At 34.7% G+C, this 22453-nt stretch overlaps 1 pseudogene; it reads right to left on the bottom strand.

The window, feature by feature from the left end:
* Positions 1 to 963: 963 nt before the first annotated feature.
* Positions 964 to 17730, bottom strand: LOC116420513 (annotated as a pseudogene).
* Positions 17731 to 22453: the final 4723 nt, after the last annotated feature.

Raw genomic sequence — 22453 nt, 5'->3', positions numbered from 1 at the left:
TTTCCTGATCACTGGAAAAGTCTCGGGAATTACTTGCTTGTTGCTGAATGCTTTGAGACAAGAGTCCTATCCAAGCTGGCTGGCTAATATGGCTTTGCCAGTCCAACTTCTCCACTATTAGAATATTAAAAACCTCTAATCTCTGTCTTGCCTCAGTTTCTCTGGCATTACATTACTATCCCCCTTTTCTTGCCTTTTTATTACCTGTAAAGGTAATTTGACAGCATTTCATTGTTACTCATTTCTTTGTAACTGTATTTGTTTTCCATTTAATAGATGAACTTGCATGCCAGATACCTAGGGGTTTTTTTTGGTAAGACTTTTATTTGAAAAATATAATTTTTTCTTATTAAATCTTATGAATTAAATAAGAATGACAGAAAAACTCTGAAATATAAATCTTTAATTTACTTTCCAAAGTACCATATTTCATTTTAAAATAAACAGTATAAATAAACCATCTGTCCTTTACTTCATTTTCAAAATATTTTTATACAATTTTTGTATGTTTTCCTTAACTAAAGAATACTTGTATGAAGTACTTACATAATCTCTTTACATCTTATCCTCAAATTCAGACTCCTTATTATAAAATCACATGTGCTTTTCCCATAATACTATTTGATTTTGCTCCATTTTTCTTCCAATTGTATATTTGAGTTTCAAATCCAGTCTTTCAGAATCCACTGAGATTTTGTCATATATCCTTGACCTTTTCTTCTTACATTTTTTTTTTTCTAATCATCCTCAGATCTTCTAGTTTCCTTGATGGTCATATGTAAAGACATCTCCATATAACTTATTCACAAATATCTGGAATCTACCATGAAGTAGTATTAATGAGTTTTGTTAAGTACACAGAAGTGGAATTCAGGCAATCTGTCCATGGGTGTTTTTAACTGGAGCAGGTTTATTTGAGACAGACAGGATTATTGAATCCTTTCCAGAAGGTTGCTGTTCATCTCACATCAGAGGGTAGGTGTCCACAGTGGCAAAAGCACAATGATCATTGTGGTCTTTGGCCACGTATATGTATCCTTTTTCTCCCCAGTCCTTATCCCAGCTAATAAAGAAATAGTAAGGGGTCAGTTCTGTATAGACACTCTGACCCTCAGTGAGGGACAATATCCTCACATATGTACAATGAAGAAACTAAACTATTATTTAATACCAGAATGAAAGTACATGCTGTTATTGAAATTCCATATATTTAGACATGGCTATTTTGTTGATTGTTGTAGTACAATAACCATCATATAAGCCAGGGATGAGGAAAAATTGAAAAATCAGAAATTGAAGTTGTTAAGACTTTTTAGACTTCATTTTAAAAAAATATAATACAAACTAGCTTTCCATGTGGAAGAAAGGTTTAAAACAGGAACAGAAAATCAGAAAATTAATTGTGAAATTAAAAAAATTAATTTTTCTTAAGAAGAAAATTAATTCTTAAAGCAGAAAATTAATTGTGACAACCAGGGTGATAAACAATGGAATTAGCTACAATGGGGTTGTGTGAAGTATTGTCACCTGTTTATACTGCATAGTTATAATACTCTCTTATTTGTGATTAGGGAGTTGGAATCAGTTGTAGAAGTCTGCACTAGTTGAATCATACCTGTATGATATGTAGTATTATGTATAAAAATAGAAAGAGAAGACAAAACTAAACTCATTGCCTACACCAAGGTAACAAATTATATAACTCAGCTCCATCTGATTCTGATACGAGTGATGGCGATCATGAAAAAGGCGTACCTGTTCTTGACAATCTAATATTTGTTGTTCTCTTCAATCTTTTTATCAAAGCCATAATCTACCACCAGGCTGCATGGTTAAATTCTTTATCACAATATTTGTCATAATAAATACCTGAAAGATTCAAATGCATATATTATGAAAGAATGGGAAAAAGGTGACTTCTAAACTGCTGCCTCACAAACTATGGGTTTCCTAAGTAGTAGGGAAAACTTGGGATGAGGTAAGGTGGAGTGGAGAAAGGATGCCTCAGAACCACAGAAAAGATTCTTTGAGGCATGGGATGATACCAATGTATTATAAAGTTTTGAGCATCATGGGCCTCAGACAACCTGAGCCTGTTAAGGTAGACAAAAGAATTTTGAGATTGTAATTTTGAGCAGACCGAATATCTCTAAATCTTTGAATCATTTCAGTTCCAATAGTTTTGTCAAAGTGCCATCTGCATCCAGAAAGAGAACTATAAACACAGAATGTGGATCAAAGTATAGGATTTAACATTTCGTTACTGTTTGCTTGTTTATTTCTTTCTCAAAGTTTTTTTTTTCCCCATTTGTTCTGGTTTTTCTTGCATAGTGTAATGAATATGGACATGGTTAGAAGAATTTCACATGTATCAGATTGCTTGCTGTCTTAGGGAGTACTAGAAGGGAAAGAGAAAAAACAATATTTTGCCAAAGTGAATACTGAAAACTATCTTTGCATGGATTTGGAATAAAATACTATATTGTAATATGAAAATTAATGGGGGAGGGAAGAAAAAGGAAAACTCAGTAGGTATTCCCATATACGTTGAGCTAAATGGGATGTAAAGATAATATTTATATTTAACCTATAGTTAAAACTATTAACTATCTATATATAATTGAAAAATCTCTTGGCTTCAATATTAATTCTATCACTATCTTGAACAAGTTATTTAACTTTCTGAGTCTTATTTTCTTGTAGTGAAATAAAGATATTTTTCTACCACTTCAAAGAATTGTTAAGAAAAAGTTACTGCTCATAGTAGTATGAGCATAGTTGCAATTACTGGCCACATAGGAAAAATTTATCCCCAGTTCTCAGATCCTTGTTTCCATCCTCTCATGTTCCACTTTAATCCTATTTCCATTTCCATTTCCACTGTGCACTTGGGCTTGACAGCAAATTTCTCTTTATCCTACACCTCTTTTAAATTCCTTTTATCTACTGTATTGTATCCCACCCTCACTCTATTACATTATACATCTTATACATCCTTTCCAACACTGTCTATAACAAGAGTCATGAGGGGCATCTAGGTGGCACAGTGGATAGAGCACCAACCCTGAAGTCAGGAGGACCTGAGGTCAAATCTGGCCTCAGACACTTAACGCTGTGTGTTAAGCTGTGTGACCCTGGGCAAGTCACAACTCCAATTGCCTCAACAACAACAACAACAACAACAACAACAACAACAAAACATACTACTCATATGTAATCCTGAACAGGGAACTGAAAATTTTTTGCTCCCTACTACCACTTTCAGATTCTTTACCACTATCATTTCACAACTTCTCTTTTTAATCAAGAATTTCCACCCAACCTCAAATAGCTCCAGGTCTTTCTCCCTTCTTTCTCATGGAGTTCACAACCTGATTCTGTAAGGACAGAGAAACTGACACAGGATAGAAATTAGAGAACAATATAATAATTTATTAAATGGGAGAGATTTATTAGACCAATGGATCCATGATTTGGTCCCAGGGCTGAATGAGACTATCTTCTCCAATAACCCAGCAAACAATGTGAGTTCTCAATGACATATATACACGTAGGGTGGAGTCAGGGTGCTGAGAGTGGGAATAGATCTCTGACAATCTGGTTCTGACAGGGTGGGGGAGTAGGGGGAAGAACCCAGGAGATGGGCAGAGGCATCTTGATAAGATGGTATCTGACATATTATCCTTATCAAATATTCTGATAAAGAGGGAGGGAGGTTTTGCAGGACCGAGCTTTAAGCTGAAGCAGAGAAACTGAGTCAGGACTGGTTCAGGATAATTATGGAAACTGAGAACTGTGGCATAACATTCCACACTCTCTCTCTTCAGATATTCAAATCATTGAATTACCTTCCTCTAGAAGGTCTTAGCGCCATAATTTTGATTAACCCTATGTAAAGCAAATAAAACAAACTAAAACTAGAAAAATTCAAGGACCAGTTTTTCCCTGATAACCCCCAGAATTATTAGCATTAAACAGTATTCCTCATTTAGGGAGACACATAGACCTCCCTATTCAGATCCTCTGCAGTTGGGGACATCTCAGCCAGAAAATCCAATTTGAGATGGAGAGTTCACTGTGAGTTAGGTCTGTGGTCATTTGTGCATTTAATTCAGTGAATAGCAGTCTCAAGACAGTCCTGCTGTCCATCCTAAGACGGATACCCTAAGGTGTCCAGGACTCCAAAGGGGGAGAAGTGGGGCCTGGAGTAGCTCCACCTGTCCCCTCTCAATAGAACAGGAGCTGCTACTAGGAAACATATTTCTGAGCAAATTATGCAGTTAGACCAAGGCAGGCAATCTCGAACTATTAGAGTCCTGATATCAATACTACAAGGTCCTTTAAGTATGCTGAAATACTAATTAAGGAACTGGGATAACAGGAGTGGAGAAGCAGATCAGAGAGATTGCCAGTCCCAGGACAGGTGTCTGATTTCTGATTTTTTCTAAAAAGTAATCCCCAAAACTGAGTCTCCCAGGGCAATTCCAGCAGAATAAGAGATTTTTTTTAATGCTCATTCCCAAAACTTTATTGTCCCAATCCATTGACAAGCACTCAAAAATAACTTCTGTGTCAACTTTGATTAATTGTAACAGCCAAGTCCCATAGCTTGAACTCACTGAACAGAGCTGGGTTATCTTTTATTGTTTACTCCTTTAGTTCTTTCTTTTTTATACATATAGTAACTTTTTATTGACAGAATCCATGCCAGGGTAATTTTTTTTACATTATCCCTTACACTCACTTCTATTCCAATTTTTCCCTTCCACCCTCCCCCCACCCCTAGATGGCAAAACAGTCCCATATATATTGAATATTTCCCTAGTATATCCTAGATACAATGTATGGGACAGATGCAAACAGTTTTCTTGTTGCACAGGGAGTTGGATTCAGGGGAAAAAATAACCTGGGAAAAAAACAAAATCAAACAGTTTAATTCATTTCCCAATTTTTTTCTTTGGGTTTGCAGTTCTTCTGTCCATCATTGATCAATTAAATAAATTAGGTCTTTTTTGTCAAAAAATCCACTTCCATCAGATTACATCTTCATACAATCGTTGTTAATATATAATGATCTCTTGTTCCTCATTTCATTAGCATCAGTTCATGTAATTCTCTCCAAAACCTCTTGTATTCATCCCTGGTTATTTCTTACAGAACAATATTTTCCAAACATTTATACCACAATTTACCATTCTCAATTGATGGGCATCCACTCATTTCAACTTCTAACCACCACAAAAAGGCTGCCAAAAAAATTTTGCCATACTATCCCTTTCCTTCTCTAACTCCTTAGATAACCGTAAAAAACACTGCTGGATCAAAGGGTTTGCACATTTTTAACTTTTGGGATAATTCCAGATTGCTCTAGAATGGTTGGATTCGTTCACAACTCCAAACAATGTATCAATTCCCAGTTTTCCCACATCCCCTCCAACAATCATCATTATTTTTTTCCTGTCATCTTGCCAATCCGCAGGTGTGATTAATATCTCAGAGTTGTCTTAATTTACATTTCTCTGATTAATAATGATTTGGGCACTCTTTCATAGATTAATAATTTCAATTTCATCATCTAAAATTTTCTGTTCCATATCCTTTGACCATTTGTCAATTGGAGAATGGCGGTTTTCTTATAAATTGGTTGTTTCTATATATTTTGGAAATAGCCCCTTTATCAGAACCTTTAACTGTAAGATGTTTTCCCAGTTTTTGCTTCCCTTCTAATTTTGTTTACATTAGTTTTGTTTGTGAACTTTTTTAATTTGATTAATCAAAATTTTCTATTTGTGATCAATAATAGTCTCTAGTTCGTCTTTAGTCACAAATTTCTTCCCTCATCCACAAGTCGAGATAAACTATCCTATGTTCCTCAATTTGTTTATAATCTCGTTCTTTATGTTAAATCATGGACTCATTTTGATCTTATCTTGGTATACAGTGTTATGTTTTCCTGCCAATTTCTGCCATAATAATTTCCAGTTATCCCAGCAGTTTTTGTCAAATCGATTTTTCCCAAAGTTAGGATCTTTGGGTTTGTCAAACCTAAAATGGTATAGTTGACATTCTGTCTTTGAACCTAACTTTACTGATCATAATCTTTTCACCAATACCAAATTGTTTTGGTGACTGCTGCTTTATAATATGGTTTTTAGATCAGTTTTAAAAGGCCACCCTTAATTTGATTTTTTCCATTAATTTTCTTTTGGATTTTGACCTTTTTTATTATTCCATATGAATTTTGTCGTTATTTTTTCTAACATTAAAATATTTTTCTTAATCTGATTGGTATAGCACTAAATAAATGATTAGTTTAGGATATTTAAATCTTTATTATATTTCTCGATCTATCCAGGGACTTAATATTTTCAATTTTTAAGTCTGACTTTATTTGTGTAAAATTTTTTTTGTAATTTTCTATAATTCCTGACTTTCCTTTTTGATATTCCCCAAATATTTTATTTAACAGTTATTCTGAATGGAATTTCTCTTTTGTATCTCTTGCTGTTGGATTTTTGTTGGTGATGTATAAAAATCTTTGAGGTTTTAGGGGTTTATTTATAATCTAACTTTCTAAAATTATGGATTATTTCTAATAGGTTTTTAGTAAGAATCTGGGGTTCTCTAATAACATCATATCATCTCAAAGTGATAGTTTGGTTTCTCTTTCGTTCCTTTTCTCTTTCTCACTCTTTTTAGGGCTGTGTTTCTAATACAATTTAATAATAATGGGAATTTGGCAACCTTGCTTCCTCCAGATCTTACTGGGAAGGATTCAGTTTTTTCCCATTGCATATATGCTTATGGATGGTTTTAAATATTGCTCCTGACTATTTTAAGAAAAATCAATTTTTCCTATATCTCAAGGTTTTTTTAGGAATGGATGTTGGATTTTATCAAATGCTTTTTCTGCATCTATTGGGAATGATCATATGGTTTTGTTGGTTTGCTTGGTAATCAATTTATCTTGGTTTTTCCTAATTTAGACACCGTTCCTGGTATAAATCCTACTTAGTCATGGTATTATTGGGAATGATTTTCTTAATCTTTTTGCTAATATTTTTTTTTAAGTTTCAGCTCGATTTCATTAGAGATTGGTTATAATTTTCTTTCTCTGTTTCATCCCTGTTTAGGTATCATACCATGTCTGTGTCAAAGGGGGTTTGGTGGTCCTTCAATCCTATTTTCAAAAGTTTATATAGCATTGGGTTAATTGTTCTTTAAATGTTTGGTAGAATTCATGTAAATCCATCGGTCCCTGGGTTTTTCTTAGGGGTTGTTAATGGGTTTTCTATTTCTTTTTAAAGGGTTTTGGATATTTACCTTCCTCTTTAATCTGGACAAGCTATATTTTTGAAGGTATTCTTCCATTTCATTTAAGTTGTCAATTTATTATAAAAGTTAAATAATTCCTAATTATTAATTTCCTCTTCATTGGTGGTGGTTTCTCTTTTCATTTTTAAGATAACAATTTGATTTTTCCTCTTTCCTTTTTTATTGGTTTACTAAGGGGTTTGTCTATTTTGTTGCTTTTGTCATGGAAAACTCTTAGTTTTTTTAATTAATTCAATCTTTTTTACTTTCAATTTTATTGATCTCTCCTTTTATTTTTGAATTTCAAGTTTAGTGTTTGACTGGGGTTTTTAATTTGTTCCTTTTCTAGCATTTTTAGTTTCCAAAATTTGTTGACCTTCTGTTTCTCTATTTTTATCAAATAGTCTAGAGATTAAATTTCCCTTATTATCCTTTGGCTGCATCCACATTTGATTGTTCTCATTATTGTATTTTCTTGGATGAGTTAAATTTATTCTATGATTTGTTTTTCACAATCTTCTTTGGTTAAGTTTTTGGTTTCAATTATTTTTTGGTCTACTTTTCCCTGGTTTTTTTGGTTAATTTTTTTACATAGTGGTTGGGAAGGATGCTTTACTATTTCTCCTTTGCATTTGGTTTGGGGTTTTTTGTCCTAATATATTCTATTTTGTATGGGGTTCCATGAACTGTGAAAAGAAAGTGTATCCTTTCTGTCTCCATTTCATTTTCTCGAGGTCTATCATATCTAATTTTCATTTCTTTTACCTCTTTGACTTCTTTCTTATTTATTTTGTGTTTGTTTATCTAATTCGATTGGGGTTGAGATCTCCCCACTATTATGTTTTGTTATCTATTTCTTCTTGACTCTTTAAATTTCTCTTTAAAATTTGATCTATACCACTTGGTCATATATTTTAATATTGATTTGCTTCTATCTTGCACCTTTTGCAAATATTCCCTTCCTTATCTCTTTTAATTAGATCAATTTTTGTTTTTTGATCTGAATCAGGATGGCTTCTTTTGCTTCACCTAAGCATAGTGGGTTTGCTCCATCCTTTCCTTTATTCTGCATGTTCTTCCCTTCAGGGTGTTTCCTGTAAACAATTATTGTAGGATTCTGGTTTTTTCCACTCTGCTAATTGCTTCCTCTTTTGAGTTTATTCATTTAGTTAAAATTCCAATTCTGTTTACTTGCCATCTTGTTCCCCTTTTTGCTTTTCTTCCCTTTCCCCTTTACCCCCTTCAGTATTAAACTTGTAGGCACCACTTGCTTTCCACCCTCCTTTTTAGTATCCCTCCTCCCATTAGGGGTTCCTCCCTTATCATTTTCCCTCCGGTTTCTTTTTCCTTCTTTTCTTATTCCTTCCCCTTTTCCTTTTCCTTCTCACTTTTCATGGATGGGAGACGTTCCACTATCATTGAATATGTCAAAATTTTTTCTTTAAGTCAATTCTTATGGCGGTAAAATCCCTATTTTCCCCTCCATTCTTTTCTCAGATATAATGGTTTCCTTTGCCTCTTTGTGAGATATGTCCCCACTTTACCCTTTTTTTGATCAATGTCCTTTCCACCTCTAGTTTCTAGAAAAAGGTATACATGTATTTTTAACATCTTTGGAAATATATTTAAGATTTCTTTTACCTTTTAGGTTTTTTGATTCTATATTTAGATCAAACTTCTTGTTAAGTTCTGTTTTCACCAAAAATGGTGAAATTCCCTTATTTGTTAAATCTTCTTCCCTGGAAAAAGATGCTCATTCGTTTAAATAAGTTATTTTTGGTTGCATCAGATTCCTTACCTTTCGATATCCTTTCAGGCCCTTCGATCTTTTAATGTGGATGCCCTTTAGATCTTGGGTGATTCTTATTGTGGCTCCTCTATATTTGTTGGTTTTTTCGCCTTGGAGTATTTTTCCTTCGTTTGGGGGTTCTGGCATTTGGCTACTATATTTCGGTGTTTTGTTTTGGGATCCCTTTCGGTGGGTGATCAATGAATCCTTTCAATATCATTTACCCTCTCTTTCTTGACTTCTGGGCAGTTCTCTTTGATAATTTCCTGGAAAATATGTCCAGGCTCTTTTCATCGTATTTTTCTGGGGTCAATAATTCTCAGATTGTCGCTCCTAACCTATTTTTAGGTTTTGTTTTCCCCAAAAATATTTCACATTTTTCGCCATTGTTTGATTTTTTTGGTTTGCTTTATTCTTCTTGTCTCCTCAAAGGTCACAATTCCATTTGTTCTTTCTTATTTTCAATGAAGTGTTTTCTTCAATCATTTTTTATATCTTTTTCTAATTGTCCAATTTGTTCTATGGAATGTTTTTCCATTTTGCCAATTTTATTCTCTATAGAGCTATTTTCTGTTTCCAGTTCACTAATTCTATTTTTCAAGGATTTGTTTTCTTTATCCACTCTGTCTTTAAATGAGTAGAATGACTTCTTCGTCTCTCTTGCCAAGCCTCCCTCTCCTTTTCCCATTTTTCTTCTAGCTCTCTTGTGAGAGCCTTTTTAATTTCTTCTATGAGATTCATCTGTGCTGAGGAACAGATGATCTCCTCCTGTGAGGATTCACCTGGAGATGATCTGTTTTTAGTCTCCTCAGGGTTTAGAATCTGCTCTCTGTCTGTATAAAAGCTGTCAATCGTTAAGGTCCTTTTCAATTTTTTGCTCATTTTGTCAGAGAAGAATCAAAGACAAACTAGCAAAGAAAAAAAGAAAAAAAACCCAAATGGAATCTGCTTTTTTTGGGGGGAAGGGGCTGGGTGGTGTTACCGAGCTTCCTCTACAGACTGCCTGGGCAGCAGTGAGGCACTAGCAGGACTGTGCTGCACCTGCGCTCCGAGACTCTGAGAGAGTGCTGAGATGCTGTGGGTGAGGGGTGGCCTGCTCCCAAGGAACTCCAGCTGTTTGGGGTTGAATTCTTCACCCCCTGTGTTTTTAGCTTCTCTGCTGGGCTACTGACCTGCTGCCAGGGCAAAGTATCCAAGCCTGTAGCAAAGCTCTCCCCTCAGAGACGGCTGAGATCACACCCCAACCCCCTCGCGTCTGCTCAGCTGTGAGCTGCCTGCCAAGCTCTCACTGCTGCCGCTGCCCTCAGCCTGTGCCTGATCTAAAACCCATCCCACCCTTGAGCAAAAACAGACCTTTCCTGGTGAATCTCAAGAATGTCTTCTCTTGGTAACTATTTGTGGATTTTTTTTCAGTCCGGCATTAATTCAGAGGCTTGTAATGAGATGGATTCTGATTGAAAATGTGGAGCTTACACAGCTGTGTGCCTCCTCGCCGCCATCTTGGTCTGAAGTCAGAATAAGAGATTTCAAAGTTAAAACATACCCAGCAAATCATAATCTAGTAAATTTTAAGCAAGGAGTTAAATAATTTCCAATTCAATCTGAACTAATGAGATAGGGGGCAGGGAAGAAGTGCCTAAGAAAAATACATCAGTTTTTCCCAATTTCCTGACCAGTTTCAACCAGTTTCCTTCCTCTCTTTTTTACATGAAAAAGAAATTATCAAACTACCATTCCACAGATAAATCCTAAGAGTGAATCACAATCCGTATACATAACAGATTAGTACAGTAAGTTTCCTAAAAATCCCTCAAACATACAGCAATAGTTAACAAATCTTAAACATAGTGATACAGTTAAAATTTTAAGAATAATTCAACCACTTTCCCACTCCCAATATCAGTCCAAATTACATCAGGAGCAGTGATCCTCTCAAAAACTGCTTTCTGCTGAGGAGAGGGGAGGGTATGGCTATGTTGCCTGCCACCAAAGCTTCAGATAGGCTGATCCATGTCTCGGAAACAATTCGATATCTGTAATTTGACCAAAATCTAGAACAAAAATACAAATCTAACAAATGAAGATTAGAACAGACTGATACAAAATGTGAAGAGGCCAGCATGAATTGGCCAGCAATTTCTCACTGTGCTAACTATCCTCTCTTATTTAGAAAACCTTTAAAAAACTTGAATATCCAGACACAATATCCAGTAACAAATAGATGATCAAGTATTTAGGATATAATAGTTACAAAGTGTTAAGTCATTAGAATTGATAGAGACAAAAATTATCTAATTTAGCATGGTTCAGTATGATTGATCTGATCCTACAAGGAGATGTTATGGGCCAGAACTTGAAACAAGGTACTAAATGGAATTGAGGAGACAATGGTTAAATCTAGTTTAGCATTGATTTAATCCTACAACAAATAATGGTTTCCCAGTGATATAATGATTGATGTGTACTCAGTGTACAGCATACAAGCAAGAAGCTCTCAGGGCCAAAGGGCACTCTGGGAGACTGAGAGTCAGTCAGTCAGTGGAGGCAACAAAAAATAAGCTGCAAGAGCTCTTGGAACCACGGAGGGAGAGAGGCCTCTAAGAAAGCTAAGCAGGCCCAAGGAAAGAGACAAGACTTAGAAAGAGAAAATAAATGTTTGGATTTTATCAGCTGGCTGCATTTGAGGCGATTATTACTCTGAACTGAAACTAAGAGTGCCTCCAGAAAACCTCCCCAAGAAACCTGCCCCCAGAGAACCATCATATATTATAGAAAAAGAAGAGAACACCACAATCGGGATTCAGGCACAGTTGTGGCTGGAAACTGTTCTCTTTCCTGGAGGCTCTGGAAAAAAAAATCCATGGGGTCAGCCTCTCCAGGGCAAGAATTCAGATCCCCAGCCATCCCGAGACCCAAAGGGGAGACCTGAAAGTCTCTTATCTCTAATCCTGCTCATTTTTTAACATCTCAGTGGGAAGCCTCCAAAATGTAATGCCAGAGAAACTGAGACAGGATAGAGTTTAGAGAGTATTTAGTAATGTATTTAAATGGAGAGATTTACTGGGACCAAATGGTTTGGTCCCAGGGCTTAATGAGACTATTGTTTCCAAGAATCCAGTAAACAATGAGAATTCTCAATGACCTCTATACACACATGGCTCAGACTCAGGGGGTAGACTGAGGTGGGGGCGAAGTCAGGATGCTGAGAGCAGGAACAGGACTCTGACGGGGTGGAGTGAGACACATGAGATGACATAATAAGTGACCGGGACATGGGGAGAGGCATCTTGATAAGATGGTATCTGACATTCTGGTAGCTTGAGATGGGAAGAGGCATTCTGATATTCTAAAACATAAGATCTTTTATCTTTATCAAATATTCTGATAAAGAATGAGGGGAGGTTTTGCAGGACTGAGAAGCAGAGAAACTGAGTCAAGGATAATTGGAGAAACTGAGTCAGGACAATAAAAGAGAATGTGGCATAACAATTCATCATTTGTACATCCAAGTCCAACCCTTATACTAAAAGACTTCAACATGTATACCCTATTCTTCTTCAAATTCTTTCACCTCTCAATTACTTTCTTAATCCATGCCTTCAACCACGTGAGGATGATGAAAATATGAATTTCTCTAATAGCTGCAACAATCCCCATTTAAAATTTGATATTTTTATCAGACAAAAACTTCCTATCATTTCACCTCTTCATATTTTTCACCCTCTCAATCCCATTCTTTGCTATAATGGATACTGCAAACCTTCTATCTTAGATAGTTGCCAGTTGCCCTGACCTATGTCATGCCACTATACTCTGGAAGAGAAAATGAAGCTGATGAATTTTAACAACTCTACCTCAGGTAAACCCAAATTCACTTACAAGTCAAGGCATCATCCTAATGTCATTGGCTCTCTGAGAATGAAAGAATCTATGTAGTAGAGGCTGCCCCACTGGGACCCAATCAACCAGTTTCAGCTGGCCAATTCTACTATTTTTTCCTCCTGTCTTCTGCTTCCTTCTCCCCTTCCTCTGTCCTCATGGGAAGTCATTCTCTTATTTGTGTTCTATTCAGAGGAATAAAATGTTAATTGCTTATACTTTATAAGGTATTTATTAGTAAAAACTACAAAGGTGGTTGGATTATTGAGGAAATTGTGTCTAATACTTGGGCAAAATAAAATCATCACTTCTTGACATATTTGAGGAAGCCAAATTATCACTCTTTGCCGATGACATGATGGTATACTTAGAGAACCCCAGAGATTCTGCTAAAAAGTTATTAGAAATAATCCACAACTTTAGCAAAGTTGCTGGATAAAATAAACCCACATAAGTCATCAGCATTCTTATATATCACTAACAAAATCCAACAGTCAGAGTTACAAAGAGAAATTCCATTTAAAGTAACTACTGATAATATAAAATATTTAGGAATCTATCTGCCAAGGGAAAATCAGAAACTTTATGAGCAAAATTACAGACCACTTTTCACACAAATTAAGTCTGATCTAACCAATTGGAAAAATATTAAATGCTCTTGGATAGGGCGAGCAAATATAATAAAGATGACAATATTACCTAAACTAATCTATTTATTTAGCGCTATACCAATCAGACTCCCAAAAAACTATTTTAATGACCTAGAAAAAATAACAACAAAGTTCATATGGAAAAACAAAAGGTCCAGAATTTCAAGGGAATTAATGAAAAAAAAAATCAAATGATGGTGGCAACTACCAGATCTAAAACTATACTATAGAGCAGCATTCCAAAACTATTTGGTATTGGCTAAGGAATAGATTAGTTGATCATGGAACAGAATTAGGTTCAAGGATAAACAGTCAACAAATAGCCCTAGTCTTTAAAAACCAAAGATCCCAGCTTTTGGGATAAGAACTTACTGTTTGATAAAAATTGCTGGGAAAGTGAAACTAATATGGCAGAAACTAGGCATTGATCCAACTTAATATACCAAATAAGGTCAAAATGGGTTCATGACCTAGGCATAAAGAATGAAATTATTAATAAATTAGAGGAACATAGGATAGTTTACCTCTCAGACCTGTGGAAGGGGAAGGTCTTTATGACCAAAGCAGAACTAGAGATCATTACTGATCACAAAATAGAAAATTTCGATTATACCAAACTGAAAAGTTTTTGTACAAACAAAACTAATGCAGACAAGATTAGAAGGGAAGCAATAAACTGGGAAAATATTTTTACAGTCAAAGGTTCTGATAAAGGCCTCATTTCCAAAATATATAGAGAATTAACTCTAATTTATAAAAAATCAAGCCATTCTCCAATTGAAAAATGGTCAAAGGATATGAACAGACAATTCTCAGATGAAGAAATTGAAACTATTTCTAGTCATATGAAAAGATGCTCCAAGTCATTATTAATCAGAGAAATGCAAATTAAGACAACTCTAAGATACCACTACACACCTGTCAGATTGGCTAAGATGACAGGAAAAAATAATGATGATTGTTGGAGGGATGTGGGAAAACTGGACATTGATTCATTGTTGGTGGTTGTAACGAATCCACCATTTTGAAATAGTTGAACTATGTAAAAAGTTATCAAACTGTGCATACCCTTTGATCCAGCAGTGTTACTACTGGGATTATATCCCAAAGAGATTATAAAGAAGGGAAAGGGACCTGTATGTGCACGAATGTTTGTGGCAGCCCTTTTTGTAGTGGCTAGAAACTGGAAACTGAATGGATGTCCATCAGTTGGAGAATGGCTGAATAAATTGTGGTATATGAAAATTATGGAATATTACTGTTCTGTAAGAAATGACCAACAGGATGATTTCAGAAAGGCCTGGAGAGACTTACACGAACTGATGCTGAGTGAAATGAGCAGGACCAGGAGATCATTATATACTTCAACAACAATACTAGATGATGACCAGTTCTGATGGATCAGGCCATCCTCAGCAACGAGATCAACCAAATCATTTCTAATGGAGCAGTAATGAACTGAACTAGCTATACCCAGAAAAAGAACTCTGGGAGATGACTAAAAACCATTACATTGAATTCCCAATCCCTATATTTATGCACACCTGCATTTTTGATTTCCTTCACAAGCTAATTGTACAATAATTCAGAGTCTGATTCTTTTTGTACAGCAAAATAATGTTTTGGTCATGTATACTTATTGTGTATCTAAGTTATATTTTAATATATTTAACATCTACTGGTCATCCTGCCATTTAGGGGAGGGGGTGGGGGGGGTAAGAGGTGAAAAATTGGAACCAAGAGGTTTGGCAATTGTTAATGCTGTAAAGTTACCCATGTATATATCCTGTAAATTAAAGGCTATTAAATAAAAAAAAAAAAAAAAAAAAAAAAAGGAAAACTATCCATTTTAGCACTTTCCGTGATAATGGCTAAAATTTATTTTTCGACAAGCTATTCAGGTTTCTTAGCAGTTCCCAGAACATAGGGAATTCTTTTCCACTATAATAACAGATTACTGGTTAAGGTTTTGCTACATTTGAACTCTTTCTGCAAGTCCATTCTACAAATAGAGAAACTGAGGTCCAAAGAGATAAAAACAACTAAAGCCAAGATTCCCTTGCTAGTCAATTACAGCGATTCAGACAGAAATCTACTTACTCCATCCTATTGAATTCCAGCAAAGTTGAGGGCTGAATTTTTCTTGAATTATAGCTTTTGTAAAACCTATTTGGGATTCAAATGGAGCTGCTTAACTATGCTTTTAAATCCAAATTACTCTGGCTTTCATTGGCTAATGATTTTGGAGAGCTAGGATGTAAATAGCAATTGTTTCTCTTCTGCAGGAAAAGGTTTTCCCCTCCCAGATAGATTTTATGAAGGCAGACTAGGCCATCTTTTGCATCAATTCTTACTTGAATTAGTCTCTGTTAGAACACTATCTCCTTGAGAAAAGGAATTATTTCATTAATTATATCTGTATCCCTACTACCTAGCATCAGTTGTGCAAAGAGGCCAAAAATCCAAACTAAAGTCACACTTACCTGATTTGTAGAAGTGGAAACTATCAAGGGCTGCATAAATAGCCACAGAGATAGGTCCCACAGAAGTCACAGCCTTCTGGAGTGCTTTCTCATTACTTTCAGGAATGATAGCAATACCAGTGACATTGATATCATATATGTCTTTCTCATACTGGCATTTATCATCTTATGAGAAAAATATTCATAGAATGTTTAAATTGCTATGTCTTATGGATTGTAGATGGGGAGAATGTATTTGAAAAAGTTAATATTTGTGTTAACCAAAGAAACTCAAAAATTTCCCCTAATGTGTAGAGGGTTTGCATCAACAATAGGTAAAGGAGTACTCAAAATGATGAAATTACAAAATGTTAAAGTATGAAAGCTATTGCCAATTGGAGGGGGGGGATGTTTCTTTATATCATAGGTTAGTTATAGAATACCATGTCATGCTTCTAGACAAAAATATAAATATAGTTCAAATCACTTTATAGAAATAATTAGTGAAGATATAACTTGTTGAGGAACATTGTTTTGGAAACATTTTATGTATCCTACTTATATTCCCATAGTCCTTTCTGAATATATTTCTTACTTCTATTTTCCTAATTAAACCATCTCTTATAATGGGGGGGGGGGGAATTCCCAGAAACAAACCCCAGATCTAATTTTTTTTTAAAAAGTTCAGTGTGCTAGAAAGATTCCTGGATAGATTAAAGAAAATCTATAATCAATTATGCTTCCTAGCATTAACATGCATGAACTATTCTTCTTGTCCTAGTCAAATCTTACCTCCAAGTACCTTCTTTCCTATAATCACCAGTAAGCCTAACTTCCGCACTGATCCACCAACCCAGAACTTTGGAAATCACATAATATTGAGTCCTTTATACTTGTCTTGGATATATAGTTATAGATCAGAATATAGATCAGAGTAGCTAAGCTTTCCAGTTGATCATGATTATATTACTATTATTACGCACGATTATCTCCTGATTTTGCTCACTTCGCTATTCAGTTATGACATCCCACATTTTTCTAAAAACATCTTTCTCATCTTTCTTAAGATGTAAGAGTATGCCATCACAATTATATGCAATTTTTCATCCATTTCCCAAATTATGGTTATCCCCTCAATTTACAATTCTTAGCCATAACTTCCTTCTTTGAATCAATTCTGAAGAAGTTAAATTTCAAGCATTGCCTGCCAACTCCTCCTCATTTATCCTTTTATTAAATAAGGTCTTCCTTGTGGTCCTCTTATACTTATTATATGAAATAATTTTCCCCATTGTACCTCTTCCTCTTCCCTCCCCCATCCTACCTTCTCTTCTCCATCTTTCTCACCTCTTCATTGATAAGACTAAAAGTCTTTCTTTACCATCTCTTCTTATCTGCACCTCTGCAAACCTCAAACACATCTAATACAGGATTCTATTCATAGTAGCTTGTGTTAATAGCTATTTAAAAACCTCATAAAGGTAAGCTAGTAACTCATGTTAAAGATTATCTGACTGTCCTTGGCATTAGAAGAAACACACCTCAGCAGTGTAGGGATAAAGATTCTCAGAATCTATGCCTTTATTGTCCTTGACATACTGAAAAGCAAGTGAAAGCCAAGCTCCACAGTAACCATTGTTGCTGTATCTACAGGGGCAATCCACCAGGTTCTGCTTACTGAAGGACATTAAATTGCCTGTCTTGCTGAAGAACTGCCCCCCCACCCCACCCAAGGCAACAGTGGCACTAAAAGTCCAGCAAAAGCCACAGTAACTCTCAAAAAATTATTTATAATAATATAATTTAGATACAATTATAATATAAGATACAATTCAAACCTGTAAAATCATTGGCATTACAAATATGGTAAATTAAAAAACCATGAAAGTCCTTAAAAGACTTGAGACAATTAGATGCTTCCAACAAATTAAAATTACTTCATTTATTGTTTCAATACTTAGACCAGTTGTTTGGTCATGAAATGGCTGTAGTGACCTTTACTTGGTAACCTGTTGGATTAATTAAGAAATTCAGGAGCATTTGATCAAGACAGAATTATATACTAAATAAGACATTTCTTATATTTTCAGCCACTAGGAAGTAAAACTGAATTTTTAGCAGGGGTGACAGTCACATTTTCTCCAGTCTACTGCTTTGGGAATATTGACAAAATTGGGTTACATAAATATTGTCATTCCAGAACTTTTTTCAGGTGACTTGTAGCTCAGAATCTTCTCCCTGAATTCATCCCTTGTTTGAAATGAAGAATATGTAATTGAGATTACATCCTATAAATGTAATCCAATGCTCACTGACATATACTGAATTGTGCACAAACATGCATGAAAAAGCAGGGTGAAATAGGGGGATTCAATAGAATGGAATAAGTAAAACATGTGAAGAAGTCATGATTTCATGCTCAAATCTTCTGACATAATTTCCTCAAAAGAATCCAATCCCTTTGTGGTTTTTATTAATAAAAATTTTTGGTCAATGTATTGCTTTCATAATACACCAATCAAAACATTTGTTTTTGCTAGCAAAAAAAAAAATTAAGTATCCCTGGCAAATAGTAGGGACTTAAAGTTTGTTCCATTAAATTTAATCATTTGGAAAATGTATATGAACAGATTCAGAGAAAACCAGGCAAATAGCATTAAACATTGTCTACAATCATATAAATTGAAGACAACACTAAATGACCACAGAATGTAAATAAATGCATGGTAAAAAAAAATAGATGATATTGAAATTCATTGCTCTCAGTAGAGAGACAGATGCAGAATACAATAGTATTCAGTAAAGGTTGATGTATTGATTGTTTTTCTGCATCTCTCTAAAACTTCAGATTTCAATTAAGTTTAAGTAAGATTTCAATCAAACTAAAAGTATTTTGAAAGGAAAACTTGTGCTACATAATAAAACCATCAGTTAGCTCTGCTTATTGCTAGGAGAGAGAACTATTGAATTAAATGGGTGTGAATTAGTAAGTCCATTTATCTAGATCCCATGTGTGTGGGGATCATTTACTGCATTATTTGTTAATAAAAAGTTTGTAGTTCACTTATAGAGTTACCAGTAATTCCATACAATTAACTTACCATATCACCAAATTGATTTATGGCTATCATGTAAGTATGCTTTCCAATGCTATATTCCAAATTGTGTAGCTCAAAAAATTGTGTAGCTTACACGAGTAAGAACTCGTGTTCTCTCCCCATATGATTCTTCTCCAACTCTCTTCATGCTACAGAACAAAAAGGGAATCAGGAAAGAGTAACTGCTTAAGTAAATTTTTGGCTTAAACACAGATTTCTATCAAGGACTCAACTTTTATCTCAATTTTTCAAAACTTTCCTAGAATCTTCAAGGAAGGGCACTATACAATGGCCAAAATTTTTTAATAGAACTTTCTAATAGAATAACATAGATTGGCTGTTATTAATTTTTTAATTGAAAGACTGTTTCAATAGACAATCTAATACATGTTTGCTTTAATTGATGTACATAGTGCCTATGATTTGTACAAATGAAGTCAAATTAAGTAAACAGATGAAATCTGCCTCCCAACATTGGACTCTAATGAATTTTGTCATCTCATCACTTTATGCAGTTAATCTTTCTATGATAGTTAAGAATATGTTTCTATCTATTATTTCTCAAAGTCATTTATTTTGATCAGTACAATATTAGCTGGTTTATATAATTAAATTTTAATTTATTATTTAATTTGAGTAAGATAGAAGCGATGTTATTGGGTTAACTACCCCATAGTATTGTTAAGAATTAATGCTAAAACTTTTCTTTTTATCTCCAATGCTTAGCACAGTGTTTGACCCATTTTAAGCACCATATTTGATGACTGACTATAATAGATTCAAAGACCTATATAAGTGTGAGATGCCAAAAAAGAGTTTGGGACATGGAAACCTGTACTTTTATTATTCAGTGCAGAGAGAAAAATCAGTGGCAATGACAAAGGAAGTGAGGCTGGTCCTTTTCCTTTTCCCTACATGCTTTCTCAGTCACTCAATTTAATTTGACAAGTCTGCGGGGTCAGTCAGATGATGTAATTTGGGATTGGGAAGAAATACAATTTTGTTACCAAGAAATGTCCCTTTGGAATATGAGGTGGGACAGTATAGAGGAGAATGGGGGCAAAGGAAAAATGTATAGTTCAAACTGTTCTGCTTAATGCTGCTCTAATACTATTTCCCATACATTTTTGCTCCCCATATTTAGCAAATTGAATACAATTATTTAATATTCATTTGAATTACCTACTCTTCCAGTTGGGAAAAAAATCATTTTTTTTAAAAAAGACCAGCAAAAATGTGTCTTATTATAGTAAGTACTCTACATTTACTTGTGAGCAACTATCTATCTATCCAATACAGAAAATATAAAAAAATGCCCATTTATTGGTAAATCAAACAAGAAATGAATAGAAAATTCCAGAGCAAAGTTTTAACAAATCAGTTGGCTAATCAAATTCAAACACTTACTAAATGACAGTAAATAAGTTCTGGAATTCAGAGGATAGAAACAAATAAATGCCAGAGAATTCAACTCACACCCTTGCTTTGGTTTTTCTTCCATTTTAAGATTTAGCTATAAATTGGCTTAAAGTATACAGTAAGAAGATTTAAGATGCACACACCATAATTCCATCAGTTCTGGCTCAAGAAGTGAAAACCTCTTCAAAATGCTTGTTCAATATGTGGGCTTATGTGGGAATATCATAACATTCCCTTCACCTAGCAGATCCAAGATTCTTTTCATTCGTTTAAAAAAAAAAACAAATCCAAACCTCTTGATAGGTCTTCTGATGCCATGATTTCCACAGGTTCCAGCCTCTCTCAATATCTTGAATAGGGGTTCCCAGGGCCAGCCCTAGCAGAGGGTCACCAATAAGAAACAAAACTCCATTACTGTAAAGAGAAATCATAAAATGAATCAGAGCTGGAAGAACTTCAAAGGCAGTGTTCTTAATGAAAATCCAGAAATTTTTTATATTGATAACAATTTCAATATAATTAGTTGTTTTTGCAATCATTTTTAAAAAGTTAAGAAACCCCATAGTAAGAATAATTTGCCTTTAAAAACAGGAAGAAGTAACCATGAGGCAAGGGAATGCCCTAACTCAGCAGTGATTAACAAACCCCCACCCAATCATACTGTTCCCATTCTAAGGATCCTAAACCTCTAGTTGTCATATAAACTGTGGTTCTCCATTACTCACTACCAGCTCCCTTAGTCCAATCTTCCTCAACCTTACACTCTATCCTTTGATTCCAAACTCTAACTCTGTCTAAGTAACCCATGAATGTCTACTGCTCAAAATTCTGGTTGCTAGAGTCTATATGACTTTGAGGAAACTCTCCCTTCTTTCCTCAATGAGTTCAAGATTTGGCTCTCAATCTTTTTCTCCTCCCCAGGATCAAATATTAAAAATAAGTCCTTCATAGCTTACATCACTCTTCTCTCTTTCTGCCATCCTCCACCCAAGTTCTCCACAATTCACTGACTTTACCACATATTCTATCTTCTGACTCCAGCCATTTTCTCTCCAGCTACTCCCTATACCTAGAATTCTCTTTCTGGTCTCCACCTCCTGGCTTCCTTCAAGTCTCAGCTAAATTTTATTTTATAGCAAAACTTTCTTATTGGCCCAAAACTCATGTAAAGGTAAAGGAGAAAAATGAAGTTAAAAGTTTTGACTCTAGGATCAATATTCAAATGCTGGCTCCTCTTAGCAATGTAACAATGATTTATACAATCTCTTATTTATAGAATTTTCTTCATCGTCTTAAAAAAAATCTTAATTTAGATTTTCCTTAAATTCCTTAAAAATTTAAATTTATTATCTGTATCTAACCCTTCTTTTATAGTGGAAGAAAATGAGACCTAATCCTTATCTCTAATACCTGCTCACTCATTTTACTCAAAGACTTGGATCCTACTTTGTGATAGAGATTTACAATCAGGATTTGCAACTGTAACTTTACTACTTAGTAAGTAGAATACAAAATGAAAGTAATGCATGGGAGAGGAGGCAAAAACAAGTATAAAAGTTTCTCAACTACCCAATCCCTGGATCTCTGGAGAGTTTAAGTGTCCAGATAGGCATGTGTCAGAGGAACAAAATGAAATAAGAAAAAACATTTTTGTAATGAAAAAAAGAAGGGGACTAGCATAATTACCTTAGAAGGTCCAGCAGGAAGTTCACCCTAAAAAAAATAGCATAAAGCAGGATATTTATCAAAATTTCCCTATCCTAATTTCTCTATATGCCTCACTTCTATAAGAGCAAAGCAAGACTAACCTGGGGTTGTAGATTTCACTATAATTTACTTTCT

The sequence above is a fragment of the Sarcophilus harrisii genome, chromosome 1, assembly GCF_902635505.1.
Source record: "Sarcophilus harrisii chromosome 1, mSarHar1.11, whole genome shotgun sequence".
NCBI classification, from domain to species: domain Eukaryota; kingdom Metazoa; phylum Chordata; class Mammalia; order Dasyuromorphia; family Dasyuridae; genus Sarcophilus; species Sarcophilus harrisii.
Note: the sequence above shows the minus strand (reverse complement) of the source record. Positions and strands in the feature narration are given on the sequence as shown.